The 21,673-nt window shown below is 37.8% G+C and overlaps 1 protein-coding gene and 1 long non-coding RNA gene across 4 annotated transcripts in view; one reads left to right on the forward strand and one right to left on the reverse strand.

Moving 5' to 3' along the window:
- Nucleotides 1-21,673, forward strand: part of LOC134737038 (uncharacterized) — a 165,668-nt gene that overhangs the window by 73,219 nt on the left and 70,776 nt on the right. The gene's annotated exons all lie outside the window — the stretch shown is intronic.
- Nucleotides 1-21,673, reverse strand: part of ASZ1 (ankyrin repeat, SAM and basic leucine zipper domain containing 1) — a 65,117-nt gene that overhangs the window by 26,585 nt on the left and 16,859 nt on the right. The gene's annotated exons all lie outside the window — the stretch shown is intronic.

Here is a 21,673-nt window from a genome sequence, read left to right on the forward strand (position 1 = left end):
CACCCAAGTAGTGAACATAGTACCTAATAGGTAGTTTTTCAACCCTTGACCCCTCCTTGCCTCCTCCCTTTTGGATTCCCTAGTGTCTATTTTTAACTGAGCATCCCAGCCTCAAAATGCATTTTAAAACTTTTTTTCCTTTCTTGTTTTCAGCTTTGAAACATATTTTGAAATGCTTTGTTTCTACTTTTCCCACCAGGCACTTCAATGAACAGTGCTTCTTATGTAATTATGTGCTTGCTCAGGTAATCCAGGGGCCAATTTTGAAACAAACCAGGCAGAGAGATACAGCTCCCACTTAGGGGTAGTTATGAACAGTTAGCCTACCACTACCAGGCCAAAGTCAGGATGAAGCAAACCAGACCTTTGGGACAGACAATTTCTCAAGATAACCATTGAAACAAGTCATGTAGACCTACACCCTTGGGCAACACTCTTGCATATTTCCCACACCTTTTCCGTCTTAAACCCCTTTATTTAGCCCAAAAAGTTGGAATGGTCTTTTGAAGGCATGAGCCTGGCCATCCTCCAATTGCTAGCATTTGATAAATAAACTTACTTTCCTTTCACCACATCTCATTTCTCCTATTCTTGGTTTATGGGCAGCCAGCAGCTGGACTTGAGCAAGTTACCTATTGTTTTCATCTTTATATGCATGTGTACCCAATGGGTAGCTCCGACTGATAAGTGAGAACATGTGGTATTCGGTTTCCTTTTTTCTTTAGTTTTCTATTTCTACATTAATTCATTTAGGATAATGGCTTCCAGCTGCATGTGTGCTGCTGCAAAGGACATGGTTTCTTTTTTATGGCTGTATAGTATTCCATGGTCTATATGTGGCATATTTTCTTTATCCACTCTTGAGTTGATGGGCACATAGGCTGGTTCTATATCTTTGTAACAGTGGGTTTTTTTTTTTTTTTTTGAGACAGGGTTGTACTGTCACACAGGCTGTAGTGCAGTGGTACAATCATGGCTCACCGCAGCCTCAACCTCCCAAGCCCAAGCAATTCTTCCACCTTAGCCTCCCAGGTAGCTGAGACCACAGGCATGTGTCACCACACCTGGCTAAATTTTTTATTTTTGTAGAGATGGAGCCTCTGTATGTTGTCCGGCTGGTCTCGAACTCTTGGCCTCTAGCGAGCCTCCCAGCTAGGCCTCCCAAAGGGCTGGGATTATAGGCATGAGCCACCATGCCCAGCTGCTATTGTGAATAGTGCTGTGATAAACATAATGAGTGCAGTGTCTTTTTGGTAGAATGGTTTATTTTCCTTTGGGTATATACTCAGTAATGGGATGGCTGGGTCAAGTGGTAATTCTAGTTTTAGTTCTTTGAGAAATCTCCAAACTGTTTTCCACAGTGGTTTAACTAATTTACATTCTGCCAGCAGTGTACATGTTTCCCTTATCTCTGCAGCTTCACCAACATGTTATTTTTTGACTTTAAATTAATTTATTTTTTTGAGAAGAAGCCTCACTCTGTCACCTAGGCTGGAGTGCAGTGGCGCAATCTTGGCTCACTGCAACATCTGCCTCCTGGGTTCAAGCGATTCTCCTGCCTCAGCCTCCCAAGTAGCTGGGATTACAGGCGCCTGCCACTGCACCTGGCTAATTTTTGTATTTTTAGTAGACACTGGGTTTCACCATCTTGGCCAGGCTGGTCTTGACCTCCTAACTTTGGAATCCACCTGCCTTGGCCTCCCAAAGTGCTGGGATTACAGGTGTGAGCCACTGTGCCCGGCCTGACTTTTTAATAATAGCCATTCTGATGGGTGTGAGATGGTATCTCATTGTGGTTTTGATTTGCATCTCTGATGAGTAGTGATGTTGAGTACTTTTTCATGTTTCTTGACTGCTTGTATGTCTTTTTTTTTTTTTTTTTTTTTTTTTGAGAAGTGACTGTTTATGTCCTTTGCCTACTTTTTAATGAGGTTATTTTTCTTATGGATTTAAGTTCCTTATAGAGCCTGGATATTCATTTAGTCCTTTGTTGGATGCATAGTTTGCAAATATTTTCTCCCATTCTGCTGATAGTTTCTTTTGCTGTGAAGAAGCTCTTTAGTTTAATTAGGCTCCACTTGTCAGATTTTGTTTTTGTTGCATTTGCTTTTGAGAACTTAGTCATAAATTATTTGCATAGGCTAAGGTCCAGAAGAGCATTTCCTAGTTTTTCTTCTAGGATTTTTGTAGTTTGAAGTCTTGCATTTAAGTCTTTAATCCATCTTGAATTGATTTCTGCATATGGTAAGAGGTAGGGATCCAGTTTCATTCTTCTCCATATGGGTATCCAGTTTTCCCAGTGCCATTTACTGAATAGGGTATCATTTCCCCATTGTTTATTTTTGTTGACTTTGTTGAAGATCAGTTGGTTGTTGGTGTGGGTTCTCTATTATGTTCCGTTGGTCTACATGTCTATGTCTGTACCTGTACAATACTGTTTTGATTACTGCAGCCTTTTAGTATAGCTTGAAGTCAAGTAATGTGATGCCTTTGTTCTTTTTGCTTAGAATTGCTTTGGCTATTCAGGTTCTTTTTCGGTTTCATATTTTTTTTTCTTATTTTTTGAGACAGAGTCTCACTCTGTTGCCAGGCCGGAGTGCAGTGGCATGATCTCGGGTCAATGCAACATCCGCCTCCTGGGTTGAAGTGATTTTCCCGCCTCAGCCTCCCGAGTAGCTGGGAGTACAGGCGTGCACCAAGGCCCAGCAAATTTTTGTATTTTTAGTAGAGACAGAGTTTCACCATGTTTGTCAGGCTGGTCTCCAACTCCTGCCGTCAGGTGATCTGTCTGCCCTCTGCCTCCCAAAGTGCTGGGGTTACAGGCGTGAGCCACTGTGCCCGGCCTCATATGACTTTTAGAATAGTTTTTCCTAATTCTGTGAAAAATGACATTGGTCATTTGATAGGAATCACACTGAATCTGTAGATTGCTTTGGGCAATACAGATATTTTAGTGATAATGCATGCAGTTTTCCAATCTGTGATCACGGAATTCTTTTTCATTTGTTTGTCATTTATAATTTCTTTCAGCAGTGCTTTTCAGTTCTCCTGTAGAGATCTTTTACCTTCTTTTTACCTAGATGTATTCCTAGGTATTTTAATTATTTTATTTTTTGCAGTTCTTGTAAATGGAATTGCATTCTTGATTTGGTTCTTAGCTTGAACATTATTGGTATAGAGAAATGCTTCTGATTTTTGTGCATTGATTTAGTATCCCGAGACTTTACTAAAGTCATTTAACAGAGGTCTATGGAGTCTTCCGGGGGAAATCTTTAGGGTTTTCTAGGTATAGAATAATACAATAAGCAAAGGCATTTTTAAACATTAATAATACCATACTGTTCATACAATGTTTTAATTTGCCAATAAATGAATTTAAAATTATTTTTCTTCTGAGGAAATTTCCTCTGTGCTTTGTTTGAATCACACAAGTTCTGATATAAAGGCCTTGTATTGTCACTTTTACCAGTTCTATTTTAATTAATCCAGAAATTACCAGAAATTATTAAGATATGTCTTTATTTTTTTTTTTTTTTGAGATGGAGTCTCACTCTGTCGCCCAGGCTGGAGTGCAGTGGCACAATCTCTGCTTACTGCAACCTCTGCCTCCCAGGTTCAAGCAATTCTCCTGCCTCAGCCTTCTGAGTAGCTGGAACTACAGGCGCATGCCACCATGCCTGGCTAATTTTTTTGTATTTTTAGTAGAGATGGATTTCACCACGCTGGCCAGGTTGGTCTCAAACTCCTAACCTCAGGTGATCCGCGCAGCTCAGTCTCCCAAAGTGCTGGAATTACAAGCATAAACAACTGTGCCTAGCCGGGTATCATAAAAAAAAAATTCTTGAAAGACTTTCTTTGTGGTCTACAACATAACTTCTGTTGAAAATAATCCATGCATGTAAATTATGTTAAAGTCAGAATTCTAGGTAAATAGCAACTAGATAATCTTGTTGATTGTATTATTCTGTATCTTTATTTTTTGTCTAATCTGTTTTTCTAAGAGATATACTAAAGTCTTCAAATATGATTATGGATTTTCCATTCCTTTTTTTAGTTCTACTGGTTTTTGTTCTGTGTATTTAAAAGCCATATATATTAAAACTATCTTGTTAAATTGTTGCTTCTATCAATATCATTTTCTCTTTGGTCCCTTAAGTAATGTTTGCCTTGCATTTTATTTACTACCCTAGGGGTATTTTTTTGTCTTGATATTTACCAGGTATAAATATTTGCTGAATAAATGGCATTTAAAAAATCATTTTATTTATTTTCCACTCTAATGTAATGTTTTATTTTTAGGTGTGACTTCACTGGATTTTGCTTTTAGCCAACATGAGAGTTACTATTACTTTAATAAGTGAATTTAACCGATTATATTACTTTTCTTATGGACTTATTTCTGACATTTTTGCACTTTCTGTTTATCATGCGTCCATAATAAATACATGTTTCCATGTCTCCTTGGACATGGAATCACCTTGTTAGATTGATCAAGTTCCCTTAGTTTCACTCCCACCCACTCGATCTGAAAGCTTTTAATTTCATTATTTTCTTCAAGTACAGTACTTACTTTTAAGTCCTCTCCTCTCCAACACGCTTATCCTTACTATTCAACAGAGAGAAAAGTTAATAAATAACTATACATAGTTTCATGAGAAAAGAGATGTTTACTTTTATGTTGCTTCATTCTCTCCTCAGCTACTAGAACACCAAACTTATTATATGATGGAAATTTAATACAAATTTATCATAAATACTCTCCCCCACCCTGGCCCCCCCCTTTTTAGGAGACAGGGTCTTGCTCTGTCACTTGGGCTACAGTGCAATGGCATCATCATAGCTCATTGCAGCCTTGACCTCCTGGGCTCAAGCCATCCTTCCACCTCAGCCTCCTGAGTAGCTAGGACTACAGGTGTGCACCACCATGCCTGGCTAATTTTTAAAATTTCTGTTGCCCAGGTTGGTCTCAAACTCCTGTGCTCAAGCAGTCCTCCTACCTTGGCCTCCCAAAGTACTGGGATTACAGTGGTGAGCCAAGCCTGGCCAAGATGGTCATTTCTTGATAGGAATTTTCTTGATATGTAAATAATCTCTTCTGTAGTTAACTTTTAGGATTTTTGCCTTCATTCTTAATGTTCTGAAGTTTATTGTGATGTGTCTACATATTTTAATTAAAAATATATATATATTTATCTATTTGTATATAAATCTTTTATTCAGTGATTCTTTCAATCCTATCAATTTGTCTTCAGTTGGGAAACACTCTTGGTCTTTATTGCTTCAAATATAGTCTATCTTCCATTTTCTCCTGTGGAATTATTGTTTGACAGATGTTAGGACTTCTGGAAAGGTTCTCCATGTCTCTACCTTTCCTTTATACTTTCCATTTCTTTAGCCCTTTGTGTTGTATTCTTGGACATTTCCTCACCTCTATCTTCTAGTCCACTACTCAGCTCTTCAGATGAGTCCCATCTACTCTTCTACCTCTTCTACACAAATACTTAGTTTTAATATTCAATAGTTCCTTTTTTCATAATTCACTGTGCTTGTTTTTTCATTTATATTGTTATTTTGTGAAGGCAAATCCCTCTTTTATTGTTCAGGAATAAAGGCCTTTTTAGATTCCTCTATTTTTCCCACTTTCTCTAGTTTGAGTCACTCTTTTGTTGAATTTGTTGTCCCTGTTTCATGACACCTAAATTCCTCAGACTTTGGTGATTTTTGGTTGTGCACCTACCTTCTGGTCTATGGCAAAGGCCCCCAAACACAGAAGACAAAATAACCTTGTCTATCAGTAATGCAGATTTTAGGTATTGCTAGAGTTTCTCATCTGTTTCTTTCTTTGGCGAGTTACTCTTTTTCCATTCCAGATATAACTTTTTTGTTTCAAAAATAACTTTATCAAAATATTTTAATACTTTTATATCTAAAGCTTTCTGTGGAAGGGCAAGACTTTAGCATATTCTCAGTTTAAGAGCTTGAATTCATAAGCCTATTTTTCCAAAAATTCTTTTTTTGGTCATGATTTTCTTCCAGAATTTTTAGAATAATTTCATCAAGTTAAAACAATCTGTTTGGCACTCTGAATACGATGTTTAATTCTATATATTTAGATTTTTAAAAATGTCTTTTTAAATACTGATTTATCCTAGTCAAGATGACAACCAACATCCAGCCAACATGACGTGTCTATTCAATCTTCTTTTATTTTACTTGGTGTAGTTTTACATTTTTCTTCATTTAGATCTTTCACATTTTTAAATCAAATTGTAATCTCAAGCTTTTCGTTTCTTGTGAGTTGGAAACCAAATGAAGTTTGCACATTAGTTTTCTAAAAACTACTACACTTTATGATTGTTATTTCTGAGTTGACTATTTTCAGTTTACCAAGCATATATTAATATAATTTAAAAATTATGATTTTGTTCTCCTTTTCCTAATAAAGAAGATGTAATAGTTTAATTAGAGGCATAGTTCAAAGGTTTACATCAGCAGTCAGCACATTTTTTCTGTAAAGGGCAAGGCAGTAAATATTTTGGGCTTTGTGATGCATACAGGGATTTGTCACAACCACTCAACTCTGCTGTTGTATCATGAACATAGCCATAGACAACACATAAACAAATGAGCACAGCTGTGTTCCAGTGAAACTTAAGAGGTCTGCCAACCTCTGATTTAGAATGTTAAGCTGTGGAGTCAGAATGCCTAGGTCAAATCTAGCCTTCAACATTTACTGGCTTAGACAAGTTTCTTAAACTCTCACTGTCTCAGTTTCTACAACTTTATATGAGCATAAAATAGTTTCTATATTTGTGACACCTATTTGTGTCAGTATCACAATCTGTGATGAGATAATATTCAGTAACAAAGAACAATACCATGCACAAAGTAAATTCTCAGTCATTAATAGGTATTTTTATTATTAACTACATCTTGTATTTTTCTTGCATAACTGAATTGCCTTACAGTTCCCAAAACAATAGTAAAACTAAAAGTGCTTATAACAAGCATCCTTGCCTTGTTGCTGACATTAATGCAAATGCTGCTAATGCTTCTCCATTAAACATGTAATTTGTTTAGTCTTCAGATATATGTTTGTGAAATTAAGGAGCTACTCATCTAATCAAAATTTACTAAGGTTATAAAAATCAGAGATTTTTAACTTTTATAAAATATCTTTCTGGCATCTATTATAATGATAACCACCTTAAAAATCTTCTGACCTATTTATGTAATTGTTTCCCTAATATTGAACCATTTTTGTATAGTTGACATGAATCAATTTGATCACAGTGTATTATTCATTTACTTTGCTGATAACATTAAATTTGCTAATACTTCATTAAGTGTTAACCACTTACACATTTGTGTATCCATGTTCATAACTAAGATTGATTTATAAGATTTCTTTAAGTGGATCTTTTTTAAATTGGATTTCAGAATCAGTGTTATGTTTGCTTGATAAACAAGAAATGAAAGGCTTTTTTTCCCCTTAGGTTTTGATAGTATTAATGTAATCTATTCCTTGGAAGTTTAAAATAAGTAACCTATTAAAATCTCTGAGCCTAACACTTTTTTTGGAAGTTATTTTTCTGACATTTTTTCTCAAAAAATGCATTCAAAATCAAAACATAAAAAATTTTAAAGCATAAACAAAAACCAAACTAGAAATAGCATCTACATGTATTAAAATAATTAAATTAAAAATAAAATTATTTAATTAATAAAATAATTAAAATACCTAAAAGAATTAAAAAATACCTACCAGACATGGTGGCACACACCTATAGTCCAACTTCTTGGGATGCTGAGGCAGGAGGATCTCTTGAGCCCAGGAGTTCAAAACCAGCCTGGGCAACATAGTGAGACTCTGTCTCCAAACAAACCAAACCAAACCAAACCAAACCGAACCGAACAGAACCGAACCGAACTGAACCAAACCGAACCGAACCGAATCAAACCAAACCAAACCAAACGCAATAAAAAACCAAAGTAAAAGATCCAATATACAAAAGATTCTTCTTAATCAGTAAGAAACATGTGAACCACCAAACAGCAAAACTACAAAGTACACAGGCAATTAGTAGACAAAGAAATACAAACAACTTACAAAAATGTGCAAGACTAATCAATTGAGTATTATTAAAAAGCATGCAAACTAAAACGAGGCGTCATTACTTGCAAATCAAACTGTAAAGCTGAGAACATAAAAAATATCTAGTGCTGTCACTATGTATGTCCTCTCAAGTACTGCTGGAGATAGTGTAAAGGTTTTCAATTTTTTCAGAAGATGATTTGGTAACACCTATTGAGGCAGGAGAATAGGGTCTGAAGGCAGGGAATTTAAGGCCAATTTGTGCTAATTTCCTAAAGCTGGAGGAAAACACCTGGGTCTGAAGGCAGAGAACATAAGGCCAATTCATGCTAACTTCCTAAAGCTGGATCAAAAGAAAAATCCCCATCTCTCCACAGCCTAGTAACAAAGGATCAGAGGCTACTCCCTCTACAAGCCTCTCCATTCCACTAAGTCTCAGGTGGAAAGGGAAAGTGCCACCAATTGGCCGTGGGCCAAGCGTGGGCTATCTCTTTATCTGCACAGGATACCAGTCCACTCTGGCCTCTGGTTGGCTACAGGCGAACTCACCTCAGCTATTAATCGGCCACAGGCCAAATCCTTCATCCACATAGTGGGTAGCCAATAGAGACCTCAAAAAGGGTACTTAAACCCCAGAAAACTTTGTGAGCAGGGCCCCTGAACCACAAATGATGTATTGTCGTTTCTCTGTACTAAAGGTAAAATGGTTGGTCTTCATGTCATATTTTTATATACAGTTCAGTATTATCTGATCTTTTTTAATCTGCTTAAAACACTCCCATCCTATGGAGTGTTATCTCGCTTCAATATATCCCTACTTTCGCTGTTTTGTCGTACCTTTCTTACTTTGTGCATTTTGCTCAACTCTGTTCAACATGCCAAGAACCTGGACGTCTCACGCTCAAGGCCTACCTTCCCATAACACTATCACAATTCTAAATACACATCTACCTTTGTCTCAGCAACTCCACTTTAGGAATGTGTTCTATCAAAAAATCTATTCAAGTTGCCAAAGATGTTCACTGTAGTATTTTTTTGTGAAACTAAAAAAATGGAAACAATCCAAGTGTTCTTCAGTGAAATACTGGATTAAGGTATCACATCCATACAGTGGAATATTGTACAGCCGCTATAAAGACAGAAGTATCTCTATACATACTGGCAGGTATAGTGCTGATGAAGCACTGTTTAGTTGCTCTTGCAATAATCTTTTAACTGGATTTCTTGATTCCAATTTATCCTCAATCTGCTGTCAGAATAATCTTAGTATGTTCATTCTTCTTATTCAATAGCTTTCATGATAAAATTCATATCTCTCAGTAGGATTACACAAGTTATTATCTAGCCTCTGCCAAAGTGGGTCAATTCTGACCCACTTTCTACTTTAATATCTCATGAGCTGGTTAAAATATTTCTAGATACACTATTTACAACTGCCTAAATGAAACAGGCTCTTTCATCCTTCTCCACTTACACGTGCACCTACCTCTAAACTGAATATTCATTTTTACGATCTTCAGTTGGCTAACTCCTACTTATCCTTCAAAACAAAGTTTGAGGCTGGGCGCAGTGGCTCAAACCTGTAATATCAGCATTTTGGGAGGTCAAGGCAAGAGGATCATTTGAGCCCAGGAGTTTGAGACCAGACTGGGCAACATAGTGAGACTCTGTCTTTACAAAAAATTTAAAAAATTAGCCAGGCACGGTGGTATGCACCTGTAGTCCAAGCTACTTAGGAGGCTGAGGCAGGAGGATGGCCTGAGCCCAGGAGGTCGAGGCTGCAGTGAGCCAGGATCACACCATTGCACTCCACCCTGGGCGCAGAGCAAGACTGTGTCTCAAAACTGAACGAAGCTGAAACTAAATGCTAAAAAAATACAAAACAAAACAAAACCCCCCAAAACCAAACAATAAAAAACAACTAAGTTTGAGGAACGAACCTCTCGGAAGGTTTCACTTGTCATCTGCATCTCAGTTAAGTTTTCCCAGTTTTTGTTCCTAGAGACACTTTCTACTACCTCTAATCTTCCTATATTGTAAATGCCTATAGCCTTGGAATCTCTTCTGTACTGTCAAATTCTTGAGGCAAGGACTGGATCTTTCATCTCCTAACTCTTAACGTTTAGCATGTATTAATTGTGTAACAGAAACCAATTTTAAAAACCAATGACATTAAGTGATTTTTTTTCTTCATCTACCAGGCTTCCTCAAAATTTTTTATAGTCAAGAGTTGGCTACATGTAAAGTGTCCAGAACAGGCGAACCTATAGAGTTATAAACTAGATTAGTGGTTGCTAAGGGGTGGGGGTTGGGAGGTTTGGGTGGGAATCAATGACAGCCAATGCATATTAAGTTTCCTTTGGGAATGATAAAATTGTTCCAAAATTAGATAATGGTGATGGTTTCAGAATGCCGTAAATATATTTCAACCATCGAATTCTACACTTTAAGCTTTACAATATGTAACTGTATTTTAATAAAACTTACAAAAATAAGAGTTGGTTACAAAGAATAAAGTTTACGTACATTATGTAACCATAATTAAACTTTATTTCTGGATGATACAGAACCTTTTGTTAGTCTCAATTTCTGGTTATTTCATTTCAATAAAATTTCCACTAGAGGGCATTCAAAGAAAAGCAGAAAGCAAAACTCAATCTGACAGAAAAATAATATATTTTCACAGTGATGTATTTGTCACTTCTCTGTACTAAGGGTAAAATGGCTGGTCTTCATGTCATATTTTTGCATATAGTTCGGTATTATCTGATCTTTTTAATCTGCTTAAAACAGTTTATACTTGAGAGATCAATGAAACAACTATGATAAAGGAAATTTTGACAATGATAAAATGCTAGGAATTATATATCCATTTCCAGCTATCAGAAGAGTTTTGTTAGCTCAAACCTCCCACTGAAAAAGACTGTAAAAGCTGATAAAATACAAATATGCCTGGAGACACAGTAGAAAAACTAAGGCTGCCAGAACAGGAGAAGCCAGGCTTCTGGAGAGAAAAGCAGCATTTGGTGAATTGAGTTTTATATCCTCTTCCACTTTTTCCCTTTAGACATTTGCCAATTAGCATTGGCAAATGCTAATGGGTAGCATTATCAGAAAGCAGTACCTTTAGACCTTCTTATGGTGATGGGGAACTCCAACACAAAAACTGGAGTTCAGGTCTACTAAAGCACTGAGAACTTCAAGAATCAAGAATCTGGAAAAGGGGGAATAACAGAAAGGTGACCCTGCAGAGAAGTGATCTTCTCTTGGACTTCTGCCTTCAAAGTATTTTCAGGGGCTGAAGAAGACTACAACCACCAAGCTAAAACTAGATGCTAAGAGGGCTTTGAGCATTCCCACAAAGAGCAGAGGAAATAAAAATTGTCATTCATGATCCTCAAAGGGAGAGTGGCTCAGATAAACACCCCAAGTTTGAATTGAGACTGTGGAAAATATGGGAAATAACTGATCCTGAAATCCAGCCTTGAACTATCTTAATCCCTGATTTAATTGAGGTGATCTGCCCTTATTCCAACTATCAATCAGAAGAAAATTAAATATTTTCTGGAAGCAAACAGACCTGTAGCAAAGTTTTATATAATATCCAGCATTCAACCAAAAGTTACCAGGCATCGTAAATCGTATAACTAAGAAACAAGATTAATGAAATCAAAAAGCTAACAGATGGGTTTAATAGTAGATTAGCTACAGAAGATAGACCAAAAGAAAATACCCAGTGTGAATATGGAGAAGAGAAGGGAAGAAAAGAGTGTTAAGAAACAAATGGGATATAGATGTAATGGTTTAAATCTCAATTGGAGAGGAGAGAGACTGAAGAAAAAGCAGTATCTTAAGACATACTGCCTGAAAAATTTCCCAAACTAATGAAATACATCAAACAACAGATTTAAGAATTCCTGTGGGACAAAAACAAAACCCCACTATACGTATGGATATCATAGCAAAGCTGTTTGTTTTTTTTTTTTTTTAAAAAGACCAACAGAAAATATTAAAAACAACCAGAGGATAAAATCTAATACCTTCAAAGAATCAACAGTAAGAGTAACAGCTGACTTTTGTTGTGCTGGACCCCTACTGGCTCCAATAGGGATGGCACTGTGTTTAAGGGGTCGAAGGAGAGACCCAGAATCAACAAATGAGACATAGAGTTTACTGAGAACTTACAGGGCAGTCCATGAGTGACAGGCTGGACAGGAAAATTGCTACCATTTGTAAAAAGCATTTATGTTACATAGCATTTTTACTTTGTAATTTCCACCTAGCAACCTTCACCTAGCAACCTCCACTTAACCCCAAAGGGTCTCTGATCCCCTGTACAGCCTGCATTCCAAGAAATGGGCCAGGGGTTCAGATGTCCTTCATAGATAAGGAGTGAATCTTCGGGTTGGCCACTCCCGGATTCCTTAGCTTGGAAGCTCGAACACAAACACACATTCTACTTAGACCATACGGCCGTTCTTAGGGTTTGCTGGAGTTACTGCTGTAAAGTGCATCTGCCATACACTCCATCTCAGCATATTCTTGAATGGCCCTCATATTTTTATCACGTTTTTTTTGTGTGTGATTTTTGGGGGCCAGGTATGTGGAAGAGCAGTATGTGCAGCCAAATGCTGTGGCAGCAATACAAACTATAACAAAAGAGAATAACGAACGCAATAGAAATCATACTGTACTGAAGGTTTTTCTAAGCACTTGAGAGTTGATTAAACCAGGCTCAGTGACCTCAATCAAAGACTGTCCTTCAGTTGTCAAACAGGTGACAGGGCTGAGCACCAAATGGAACTCTGCACTTAAGGAACTATTGATGTGCTCCCTTTGTTTAGAGCCTAATGTTGCAAGTATATATGCTATTTGGCCACATCTGTCTCCGGGAATTCCCAGACTTTGGTTTCCGGAAGGTATCCTTTAGCCAAACTGCTATGGGATACTGAGTGCATACCAGCACTGGGAGCCCCTTTGTCATGTTGTCATGTTGTAAGAGATGATATTTAGCATTGAGTTGTTGCTCCATGATGATATATTTAGCTTCAGCCCCCTTCCATAGTTGGGACTAGAACCCCGATGGCACACCCCGCAGGGTAACTGGCTATGTCCAATTCACAAGGTTGTCCCTGTACTAGAGTTTCCAGAATTTATATTTGTTTCATTATGACTTTAGTTTGTTTAAAGGCCTCATCTTTCTCTGTGGACCAGTTCCAGTGAGCCCCCATCTTGACTAACTGATATAGGGCCTGGGGAGTTGGGCCAAATGGGGAATAAAAGGACACTAATACCCTATAAAGCTTAAGAAGGTCTGCAACTGCTTTGGTGTGGTAGGATGCGGGTAGTCCTACACCTTATCTATAATGGCAGAAAGAACGACTTGACTTTAGTCTTACCCAACCAGATGACACCGAATATTTGATAAACCTGGACCCTTAACTGTCTGTGCTGCCCATACTCCATTTGCCAAGCGAGACAGCAAGGTAGGGACTAGCAACCTCCATTACTAACCCAAAGGTGGGGCTGCAGTTTGTAAGGTAGAAAAAGACTTAGTTAGCATGATATCATCAATTTAATAGAAAACATGTACCCTCTCCAGGGTAGTCCATCGATTGACAATTGACGTCTGTGGTCATTAGACCCTCACAGATAGTGGGGCTATGTAAATATCCTTGGGGCAAGATGGTAAAGGCCCATTGTTCTCCTTTCTAGGTGAATGTAAATTGGTCTTGTCTTTGGGGCAATGGGGATGCTGAAGAAGGCTTGGTTAAATTAATAAGAAATTAATTAAATTAAATTAATAAGGTGCCAAGCACCTGTCCTATTTTCATCAGAAAGGAAGTGATATTTTAATTTCTGGTAATGTATTGTTATTTTCCAAGTCCTGTCAGGTTTTTGCACAGGCCATACAGGGTTGTTTTGTGGGCTGTGCACTACTGGCCTTATAATGCCCACCTGGGCTAACTCCTTAATAGTTTCTGTGATTTTATCATGCCCCCACCCCCCACTCACAAGTGGTATTGCTTGCTTCAGCACTACTATTTGCTATAGGGCTGGGCAACTGTATTGGTGTCCATTTTGTGTTACCGTGATTATGTTTTGTCATCCTAACTCTCAGTTGGAATTTTTTGGCAGTTTGGAGGGTCAAGCCTGACAAGATACCCATTCCCAAGATGTATTTTGGGATAGGAGCTATATATACTAAATAAGGTCATCGTGACAGTCTCCCAACTTGTAATACTAGTTCAACTTTTATACCTCATTCCCCATCGCCCTTTACTATCTATTGCTGTTACAGGCCCTTGGAACTGATAGGTGTTACCATATATGAGTGCATTTGGCTCCAGTATCCACTATAGCAGGGGTCCCCAACCCCCAGGCAGCAGACTGGCACTGGTCTGTGGCCTGTTAGCAACTGAGCCGCAGAGCAGGAGGTGAGTGGCAGGTGAGCGAGCATTACCATCTGAGCTCCACCTCCTGTCAGATCAGTGGTGGCATTAGATTCTCACAGGAGTACGAACCCTATTGTAAACTGCGCATGCAAGAGATCTACGTTGCATGCTCCTGATGAGAATCTAACGCCTGACGATCTGAGGTGGAACAGTTTCATCCCGAAACATCCCCCCACCCCTTAGGAAAAACTGTCTTCCACAAAACTGGTCCCTGATGCCAAAAAAGGTGAGGGACCACTGCACTAGGGCAAGCACAGTCTGTTTATTTTTAGGTGACCTATATATAGTTTTACGTGAGGCCTCTGGTCCCTGGCCATCATTGTTTTTAGTGGGATTCTGAGGCCTTGGCCTTTATCTTAGGCTAAAGGGGTTAGTGCCTGCCATCTCTCTGTGGGAGGGCTGGTGGGCTGAGCCTGAGGCTCCTTAGTGAAGTGCTGTTCCGGCTTGAGATTTTATTACAGTCTAACCAAAACAGTATTAGGCTTTTTGTCTTTTTTTTTTTTTTTCAGTAGGTATCCCTGCCATTAACAGGTTGCCTACATCTATCGGCAAATCACTCTGACAAGCCCCTTGACTGTTTCCTTTTTTTTTTTTTTTTTGGCTCCTTTGTCTTTCATCCAGCACTGCATACCTCTTACTTATGCAGTTTTTCTGTTTCCCTTAAGTCAGTGGCCACTTGGGCTGCCCAGGATACTGGCTGCCATATTAGGGTGCTTAAGACGGAAACCGGCATCCTATATCACTACTTAGGTCTGTCAATTGCAGAATTATCTCTTTTATTCTGGCAGTAACCAATTCACTGTTGGGATCGTGATGATTTTTAGCATAAATATTAATAGCATGTTTCAGCCCCAACTCCCAGAGGACGTCACGCAACTTGTTCATAGTCTGCCATTGCAAAGGAGATGTGGAGATGTCTCCCTCATTTGGCCAGGGCCCCTTGAAGCTCACAACCACTCAGCTAAGGAGGGGGATGGTCTGATCCCCATTATTGGTGCCATAGAAATGCTGCCTCAGGACAAGGTGCTTTGTGATGGATGCCATTTTATTCATCTCGAATCTAGAGAGTATAGTATTCTCTTCCCCTACATCCCATAGACAGAGAAACCACCCTATGATGATTGACTCTCTCCCCTTCTGTTTGAACCTATTTCCCAGTTCCACGGTGGTATAATCCCACATTGTGGTGTGCTGCCCTCTTTCAGGCAGGGCAAGTCTTGAGGGGCTTCCTTTTGTGGGGTCCACTTTCACCTTGGTGGTGGCCAATGTACATGCAGACAGTATGGGAACCTCTGTGGACTCATCCCAGTCCTCTTCCTCCTTCCTACTAGAGCTCTCTATGGGGTCCCAGGACTTAGCGTTCCAGGATGATTTATTCATGACAGCCCTAACTTGTCGGCCTGACAGTTGATGACTCTTCAAATGAGTTATGTGGCAAGCCAGAGTGTCCATTCTGTCATTCTGTTTGCATAGGCAGAACAGTTAGGTCTCCAACATTTTAGTCTGAGCTAACTAAGCATTTCTTTCTAATCACAGCTCGTCTTGTAACTGATGCACCCTTGCCTGTGCAGTGCAGTGCCGTGGCTCCTCAACACACAGGAGCTGCCAATGAACTATGGCTGTCATAGCTTGGGCATGTGACTTTCACTTAGTTGGATCTACCCCTTGCACTAGCTCTTCCAAACCTTTTGGTGTTATGCGGGCATCCCCACACTCATGCAGTGGGCCTCATCCATCAAGGATAACAGTCATTGGGCCCCACACAGATGTGGATGGCCATCCCAGCGTTTCCCTTGTGGATTTCCTTTTCCCTGATCGCATCGTCTTGGTGCTCACAGGATTCTTTCCAACTTCCTGGCTGGATTGCCAATTGTTGTGTGGGACCTCTACTGACTCAAATAGGGATAGCACCATGTTTGAAAGGCTGAAGAGGAAACCCCAAGCCAGTGAACGAGCCATAGGGTTTATTAAAGACATACATAAGGTGGTCCAGGAGCAATGGGCTGATTAGGAAAACTGCAACTATTTCTAAAAAGTGTACAAGTTACATAGCATTTTTACTTATCAATCTCCACCTAGCAACCTCCATTTAACCCAAAACAAAGGGTCTCAATCCCCTGTATGGCCTGTATTCCAAGGAATGGGCCAGAGGTTCAGATGCCCTTCTTAGATAAGAAGTGAATCTCTAGGTTGGTTACTCCCAGATTCTTTAGCTCAGAACTCCAAACACATACTCTCCTTAGACGATAGGTTCATTATAAGAGTATGCTTGAGTTAATGCTGTCGGGCATACAAGCTTTCAGTAAAATTAAGAGACAACAAAATGACAGCTTTAAAGTACCAAAAGAAAGTAATGCTAACCTAGAATTCTATACCCAGTGAAAATAACTTTCAAAAATGAAAAGCAAAATGAAAATACATTCAAAATAAAAATGCCTCGGTGGATCACGAGGTCAGGAGATCGAGACCACGGTGAAACCCCGTCTCTACTAAAAATACAAAAAAATTAGCCGGGCGTGGTGGCGGGCGCCTGTAGTCCCAGCTACTCAGAGAGGCTGAGGCAGGAGAATGGCGTGAACCCGGGAGGCGGAGCTTGCAGTGAGCCGAGATTGCGCCACTGCACTCCAGCCTGGGTGACAGAGCAAGACTCCGTCTCAAAAAAAAAAAAAAAAAAAAAAATGCCTTGAAACAAAAACACAGTCACCAGCAGATGTATTTAAAAAAGGTTTTCAGAAGAAAAATGATCCCTGATTAAATCCCTGTTTAAAATATAAAAATAGAGGATGGAATGAAGAGAGCCATAAAGGATGATTATGTGGGTAAATCCAAATAAAAGTTGGTAATAATAACATAATTGATAGCAATACTAAAATGCTAATAATAAATTGTGAGGTTTAAATAGAGATAGATTTCTATAATCCCAGCACTTTGGGAGGCCAAGGCGGGCAGATCACCTAAGCCTGGCAGTTCAAGACCAGCCTGACCAACATGGTGAAACCCCGTCTCTACTAAAAATACACAATTAGCCAGGTGTGGTGGTGCATGCCTATAATCCCAGCAACTTGGGAGGTTGAGGTAGGAGAATCTCTTGAACCCGGGGGGCGGAGGTTGTGGTGAGCCAAGATTGCGCCACTGCACTCCACCCCAGGCAACAAAGAGCAAAACACTATCTCAAAAAAAAAAAAAGAGATAGATTTAAAACATATGACAACAATAGCACAAATACAGGGGTGGAATGGGCACAACTGAGGTTAAAATATTCTAAGATTCCTGCATTGTCCAGGAATTGTTAAAAGTACTAATTTAGAGTAGACTCTAATAAGTAAAGAATGTACGTTATAATCTCTAGGGTAGCCACTCAAAGAATAATAAAAGAATGAATAACTATAGCAAGATAGAAAATGGAATAAAAAATAATGTTTGATTAATCAAAAAATAACCAGAACTGGGAAAAAAGGGCACTGATTAATGAAACACTGATCAGTGTGCACATTAAAGGCAGGTAGACTAAATACTTCAATGAAAAGAAAACTACTGTCAATCAATCTGGATTAAAAAAGGAGAACTATATATTACTTACTTTAAATAAAAGCACATAGAAAGGCTGAAAGCAAAAATATGGAAAAACACTATACACATGCTCAAGAAAGCTGATATACCTATACCAATACTAGATTAAGTATATTATAATGAAGTAAGAATTACTACATACAAAGGGGTACACTTCATAAAAGTAAAAGGTCAATGCATCAGGGATATGGTAGGCTTAAAAGATGTAAGGAAAAGTTGACCAAAATGCAAATCTCAGTAACTGATAGAACACGGAAGTAAAAAAAAATCAGGACAGTAGTCCCTCCTGCTTTATCCATGGGGGATACGCTCCAATACCCCCAGTGGATGCCTGAGGCCACAGATAGTAGTGAACCCTTTAAATACTATGTTTTTTTCCTACACATATGTGCCTATGAAAAAATTTAATTTACAAATCAGGAGCAGTAAGAGATAACAGGAACTAAGAATAAAACAATTGCAATAATATACTCAATAAAAGTTATGTAAATGTGATCTTTCTCTCAAAATATCATATTGTACTATATTCACCCTTTTTCTTCTTGTGATGATATGTAATGATAAAATGCCTATGTGAAGAGATGAAGCAGGGTGAATGAATGACAGGCATCGTGATGTAGTGTTAAGCTACTTTGACCTTCTGTAATGTATACACAATACATTAGAAGGAGGATCATCTGCTTCTGGTGATCCTGCATTATCAAGCCACGACAATGTCAACGGTTGGATGTCAGAAGATAATGTAGATGACTAACGGGCAGGTAGTGTGTATACAGTCTTCGTCCAGATACACTGGACAAAGAGATAATTTACCTCCCAGGTGGGAAGGAGAGGGATGGTGTGAGATTTCACCATGCTACTCTGCCAGTACTTTCTCATATTCACCAACTCAAAAGCTCTCTACAAATCCTAAAGTTTAGGGTTTTTTATGAAGGGATAGTTAAATCATTGGCCATTGGTAATTAGCTCAATCTCCAGCCTCTCTCCTCTCTCTGTGGAGGTCAGGGGGTAGTGTTAAAAATTTCTACCCTTTAATCATGTCTTGGTCTTTCTGCCTCCCACCCCCACAACCAGTCATCTCATTAGTATGAGATGTCTAAAGACTCTTATTTGGGAGATTCCAAGGGTTCCAGAAGTTCTAGTGTCAGGAACCAGTGGTTAAAACCAAATATTTTAACCAAACATGCTCTATATCATTCAAAAGATCACCCTTGTCATTCAATAAATTACAAGGCATGAAGGAGCTGTGCCAGGAACCAGAGGACAAAGACCAAATATATATTTATTATATCACAGTATCACAGTAGACCATTACACCCAACCATTGCCAAATCACATTATTTTATAGTGCAAAAATTGACCATAGGTTGGGTTATAAAGAACATCTCAAAAAATTTCAAAGATCTGAAATAATATAGATTATGTTCCTTCACCATAGTGGAATTCAGCTAGATATTAATAATGAAAAGCAAAGTAGGAGAATAAACAAACTGTAATATATCCAAACATTAGAACATTTCTCAGCAATAAAAAGAAATGAACTATGGATACACAAAACATAGGTTCTCAAAAACATGCTGAGCAAAAGAATTTAGACATTAAGAAGTACAATACTGCATAATGTAGTAAACAGCACTAATGCAGGGTAGGAAAAGAAAATGAGTGGTTGCCTTCTGGTTTCAGGGGATTATCTTGGAAGGGCCTAAGGGAGCTTCCTAGGGTAAGGAAGAATGTTCTACATTTTGAAAGAGATGTGGGTTACATGGGTATATGTATTTGTCACAATAAAAACTCTACACTGAAGATCTGTGCATTTCATTTTGTAAATTAGAGCTCAATAAGAAAGTGGAATAAAAAGTAGGTCAAGTGGCATTATATAATGTTTATGGATGATTATATATACACGCACAGATGGATGATCATATGTGTAATTTAACTTGGGCAGAAAAAATACACACAAATTACAAGACTGTGGTTGCTTCTATAAGAAAGAAAGAAGGAAAGGGAATATGATTGGGGAGGATACAAAGGGTCCTTTAACCACATTATATTATTTTATTTAAAACATATTTAAAGCAAAATTACAATAATTAGACAAAACATGGCTTTTCAAAGACTGTATGAACCACAGTTTTGATACGCTAACAGCTCTAATAAGAACAGGTAAAACAAGGAAAGAATTTATTTTAAAAAATTATTCAGAATTCTAATAGTTAAAAGTTAAACATATTAGCAAAAAAGAAATCTGCTTTAAGTCAGTGTTCCTTTACAGTCTGTCACTGGAAATATAAATAAGGTGTCAGAAAAGTCCCTTGCTTTATTTTAAATAAAATATTTTAGCCAGCCAAAAGGGGATAAAGAAAAATGAATTCAACTATATGTTCAGGAAGAACACATTCAAACATGGAATGTTAGTTATAAGATACTCCAAGATTTAATGACACTGTTATCTGTTTAATAAAAATGAATAACATACAAATTAAGGAGGACCTTGTCAGTTATTTGAAAAACTACCAGGATGCATAAAATTTAGCAAAATTTGAAAACAAATTATGTATACAAGCTAAAACACTCATATGAAAACATATTTTTATTATGTGAAAGAAGAAACTTCACTACCTCCTCTCCATAAAAGATTAAAAAGAAGAGTTAAACAAATCCAAGTAAGGCTTCCAAGAAAGAAAAATATTGTTCTCTCTCACCTAGAAAATGTATGTTTAACTAGCTTACAATTAAGGAATGGATGAGGACCATATTTATGACTTTGCTTGTTAATCATCCTACTGCTTGCTTTAGGAACATGCAAAATTTTCATTAATTCTTTTGGGATTACACATTTATTATAAATACTTCTATAATTTTGTGTAACATATCCCTTATGCATAAACTTTTTATGTAGATAATTTATTTTTTACTATTTCCTTGAAAACATACTATCCCTAATTATTAATAGATACTCCTGGTATCTGCTTAGTAGTACAGTCATAACTAAAGTGTGATTCTTTAATGGCATCAGCCATTTTTTTAGAAACTTGTTATATTTATATGCGACACTTTTTACAAAACAATTTTACATGATATTGCATCTGACTGTCACAAGAATCCAGCAAAATCAGTGAGACAAATTTTCTTATCTTATTCCATAAATGAAAAATAAAAGTTCAGTTTCAAAAGTTAGCAAGGTCATGAAGCTTATAGTAACAGGACTTGAGACATAAATTCTGAGTCCAAGATCATTCACGAATAAGTAATTTTCAATTTTTCGTAATAGCATAACTCAAAATACATTTTTGCTTAATTTTAACAATGAAAATTATGACTATTTTGCCATTATAATACAATTTTACGATAAAATGGCAGATGAAACAATGTCAAAAATTACAAAGAAGGATAGCAGGGTTTTTACTCAAGCATAGCAGGGTTTTTTTTGGAGGGACTCTTGTTGAGAATTTCTGGTCATCATTATACTGTTGAAAACCAATACACTAAAGTTATACAATTTATAAACAATAAATTATAAACTCATACACTAGTTCCCCGATATCGCTATTAG

This window comes from Symphalangus syndactylus, chromosome 6, assembly GCF_028878055.3.
Source record: "Symphalangus syndactylus isolate Jambi chromosome 6, NHGRI_mSymSyn1-v2.1_pri, whole genome shotgun sequence".
Classification (NCBI taxonomy): Eukaryota; Metazoa; Chordata; class Mammalia; order Primates; family Hylobatidae; genus Symphalangus; species Symphalangus syndactylus.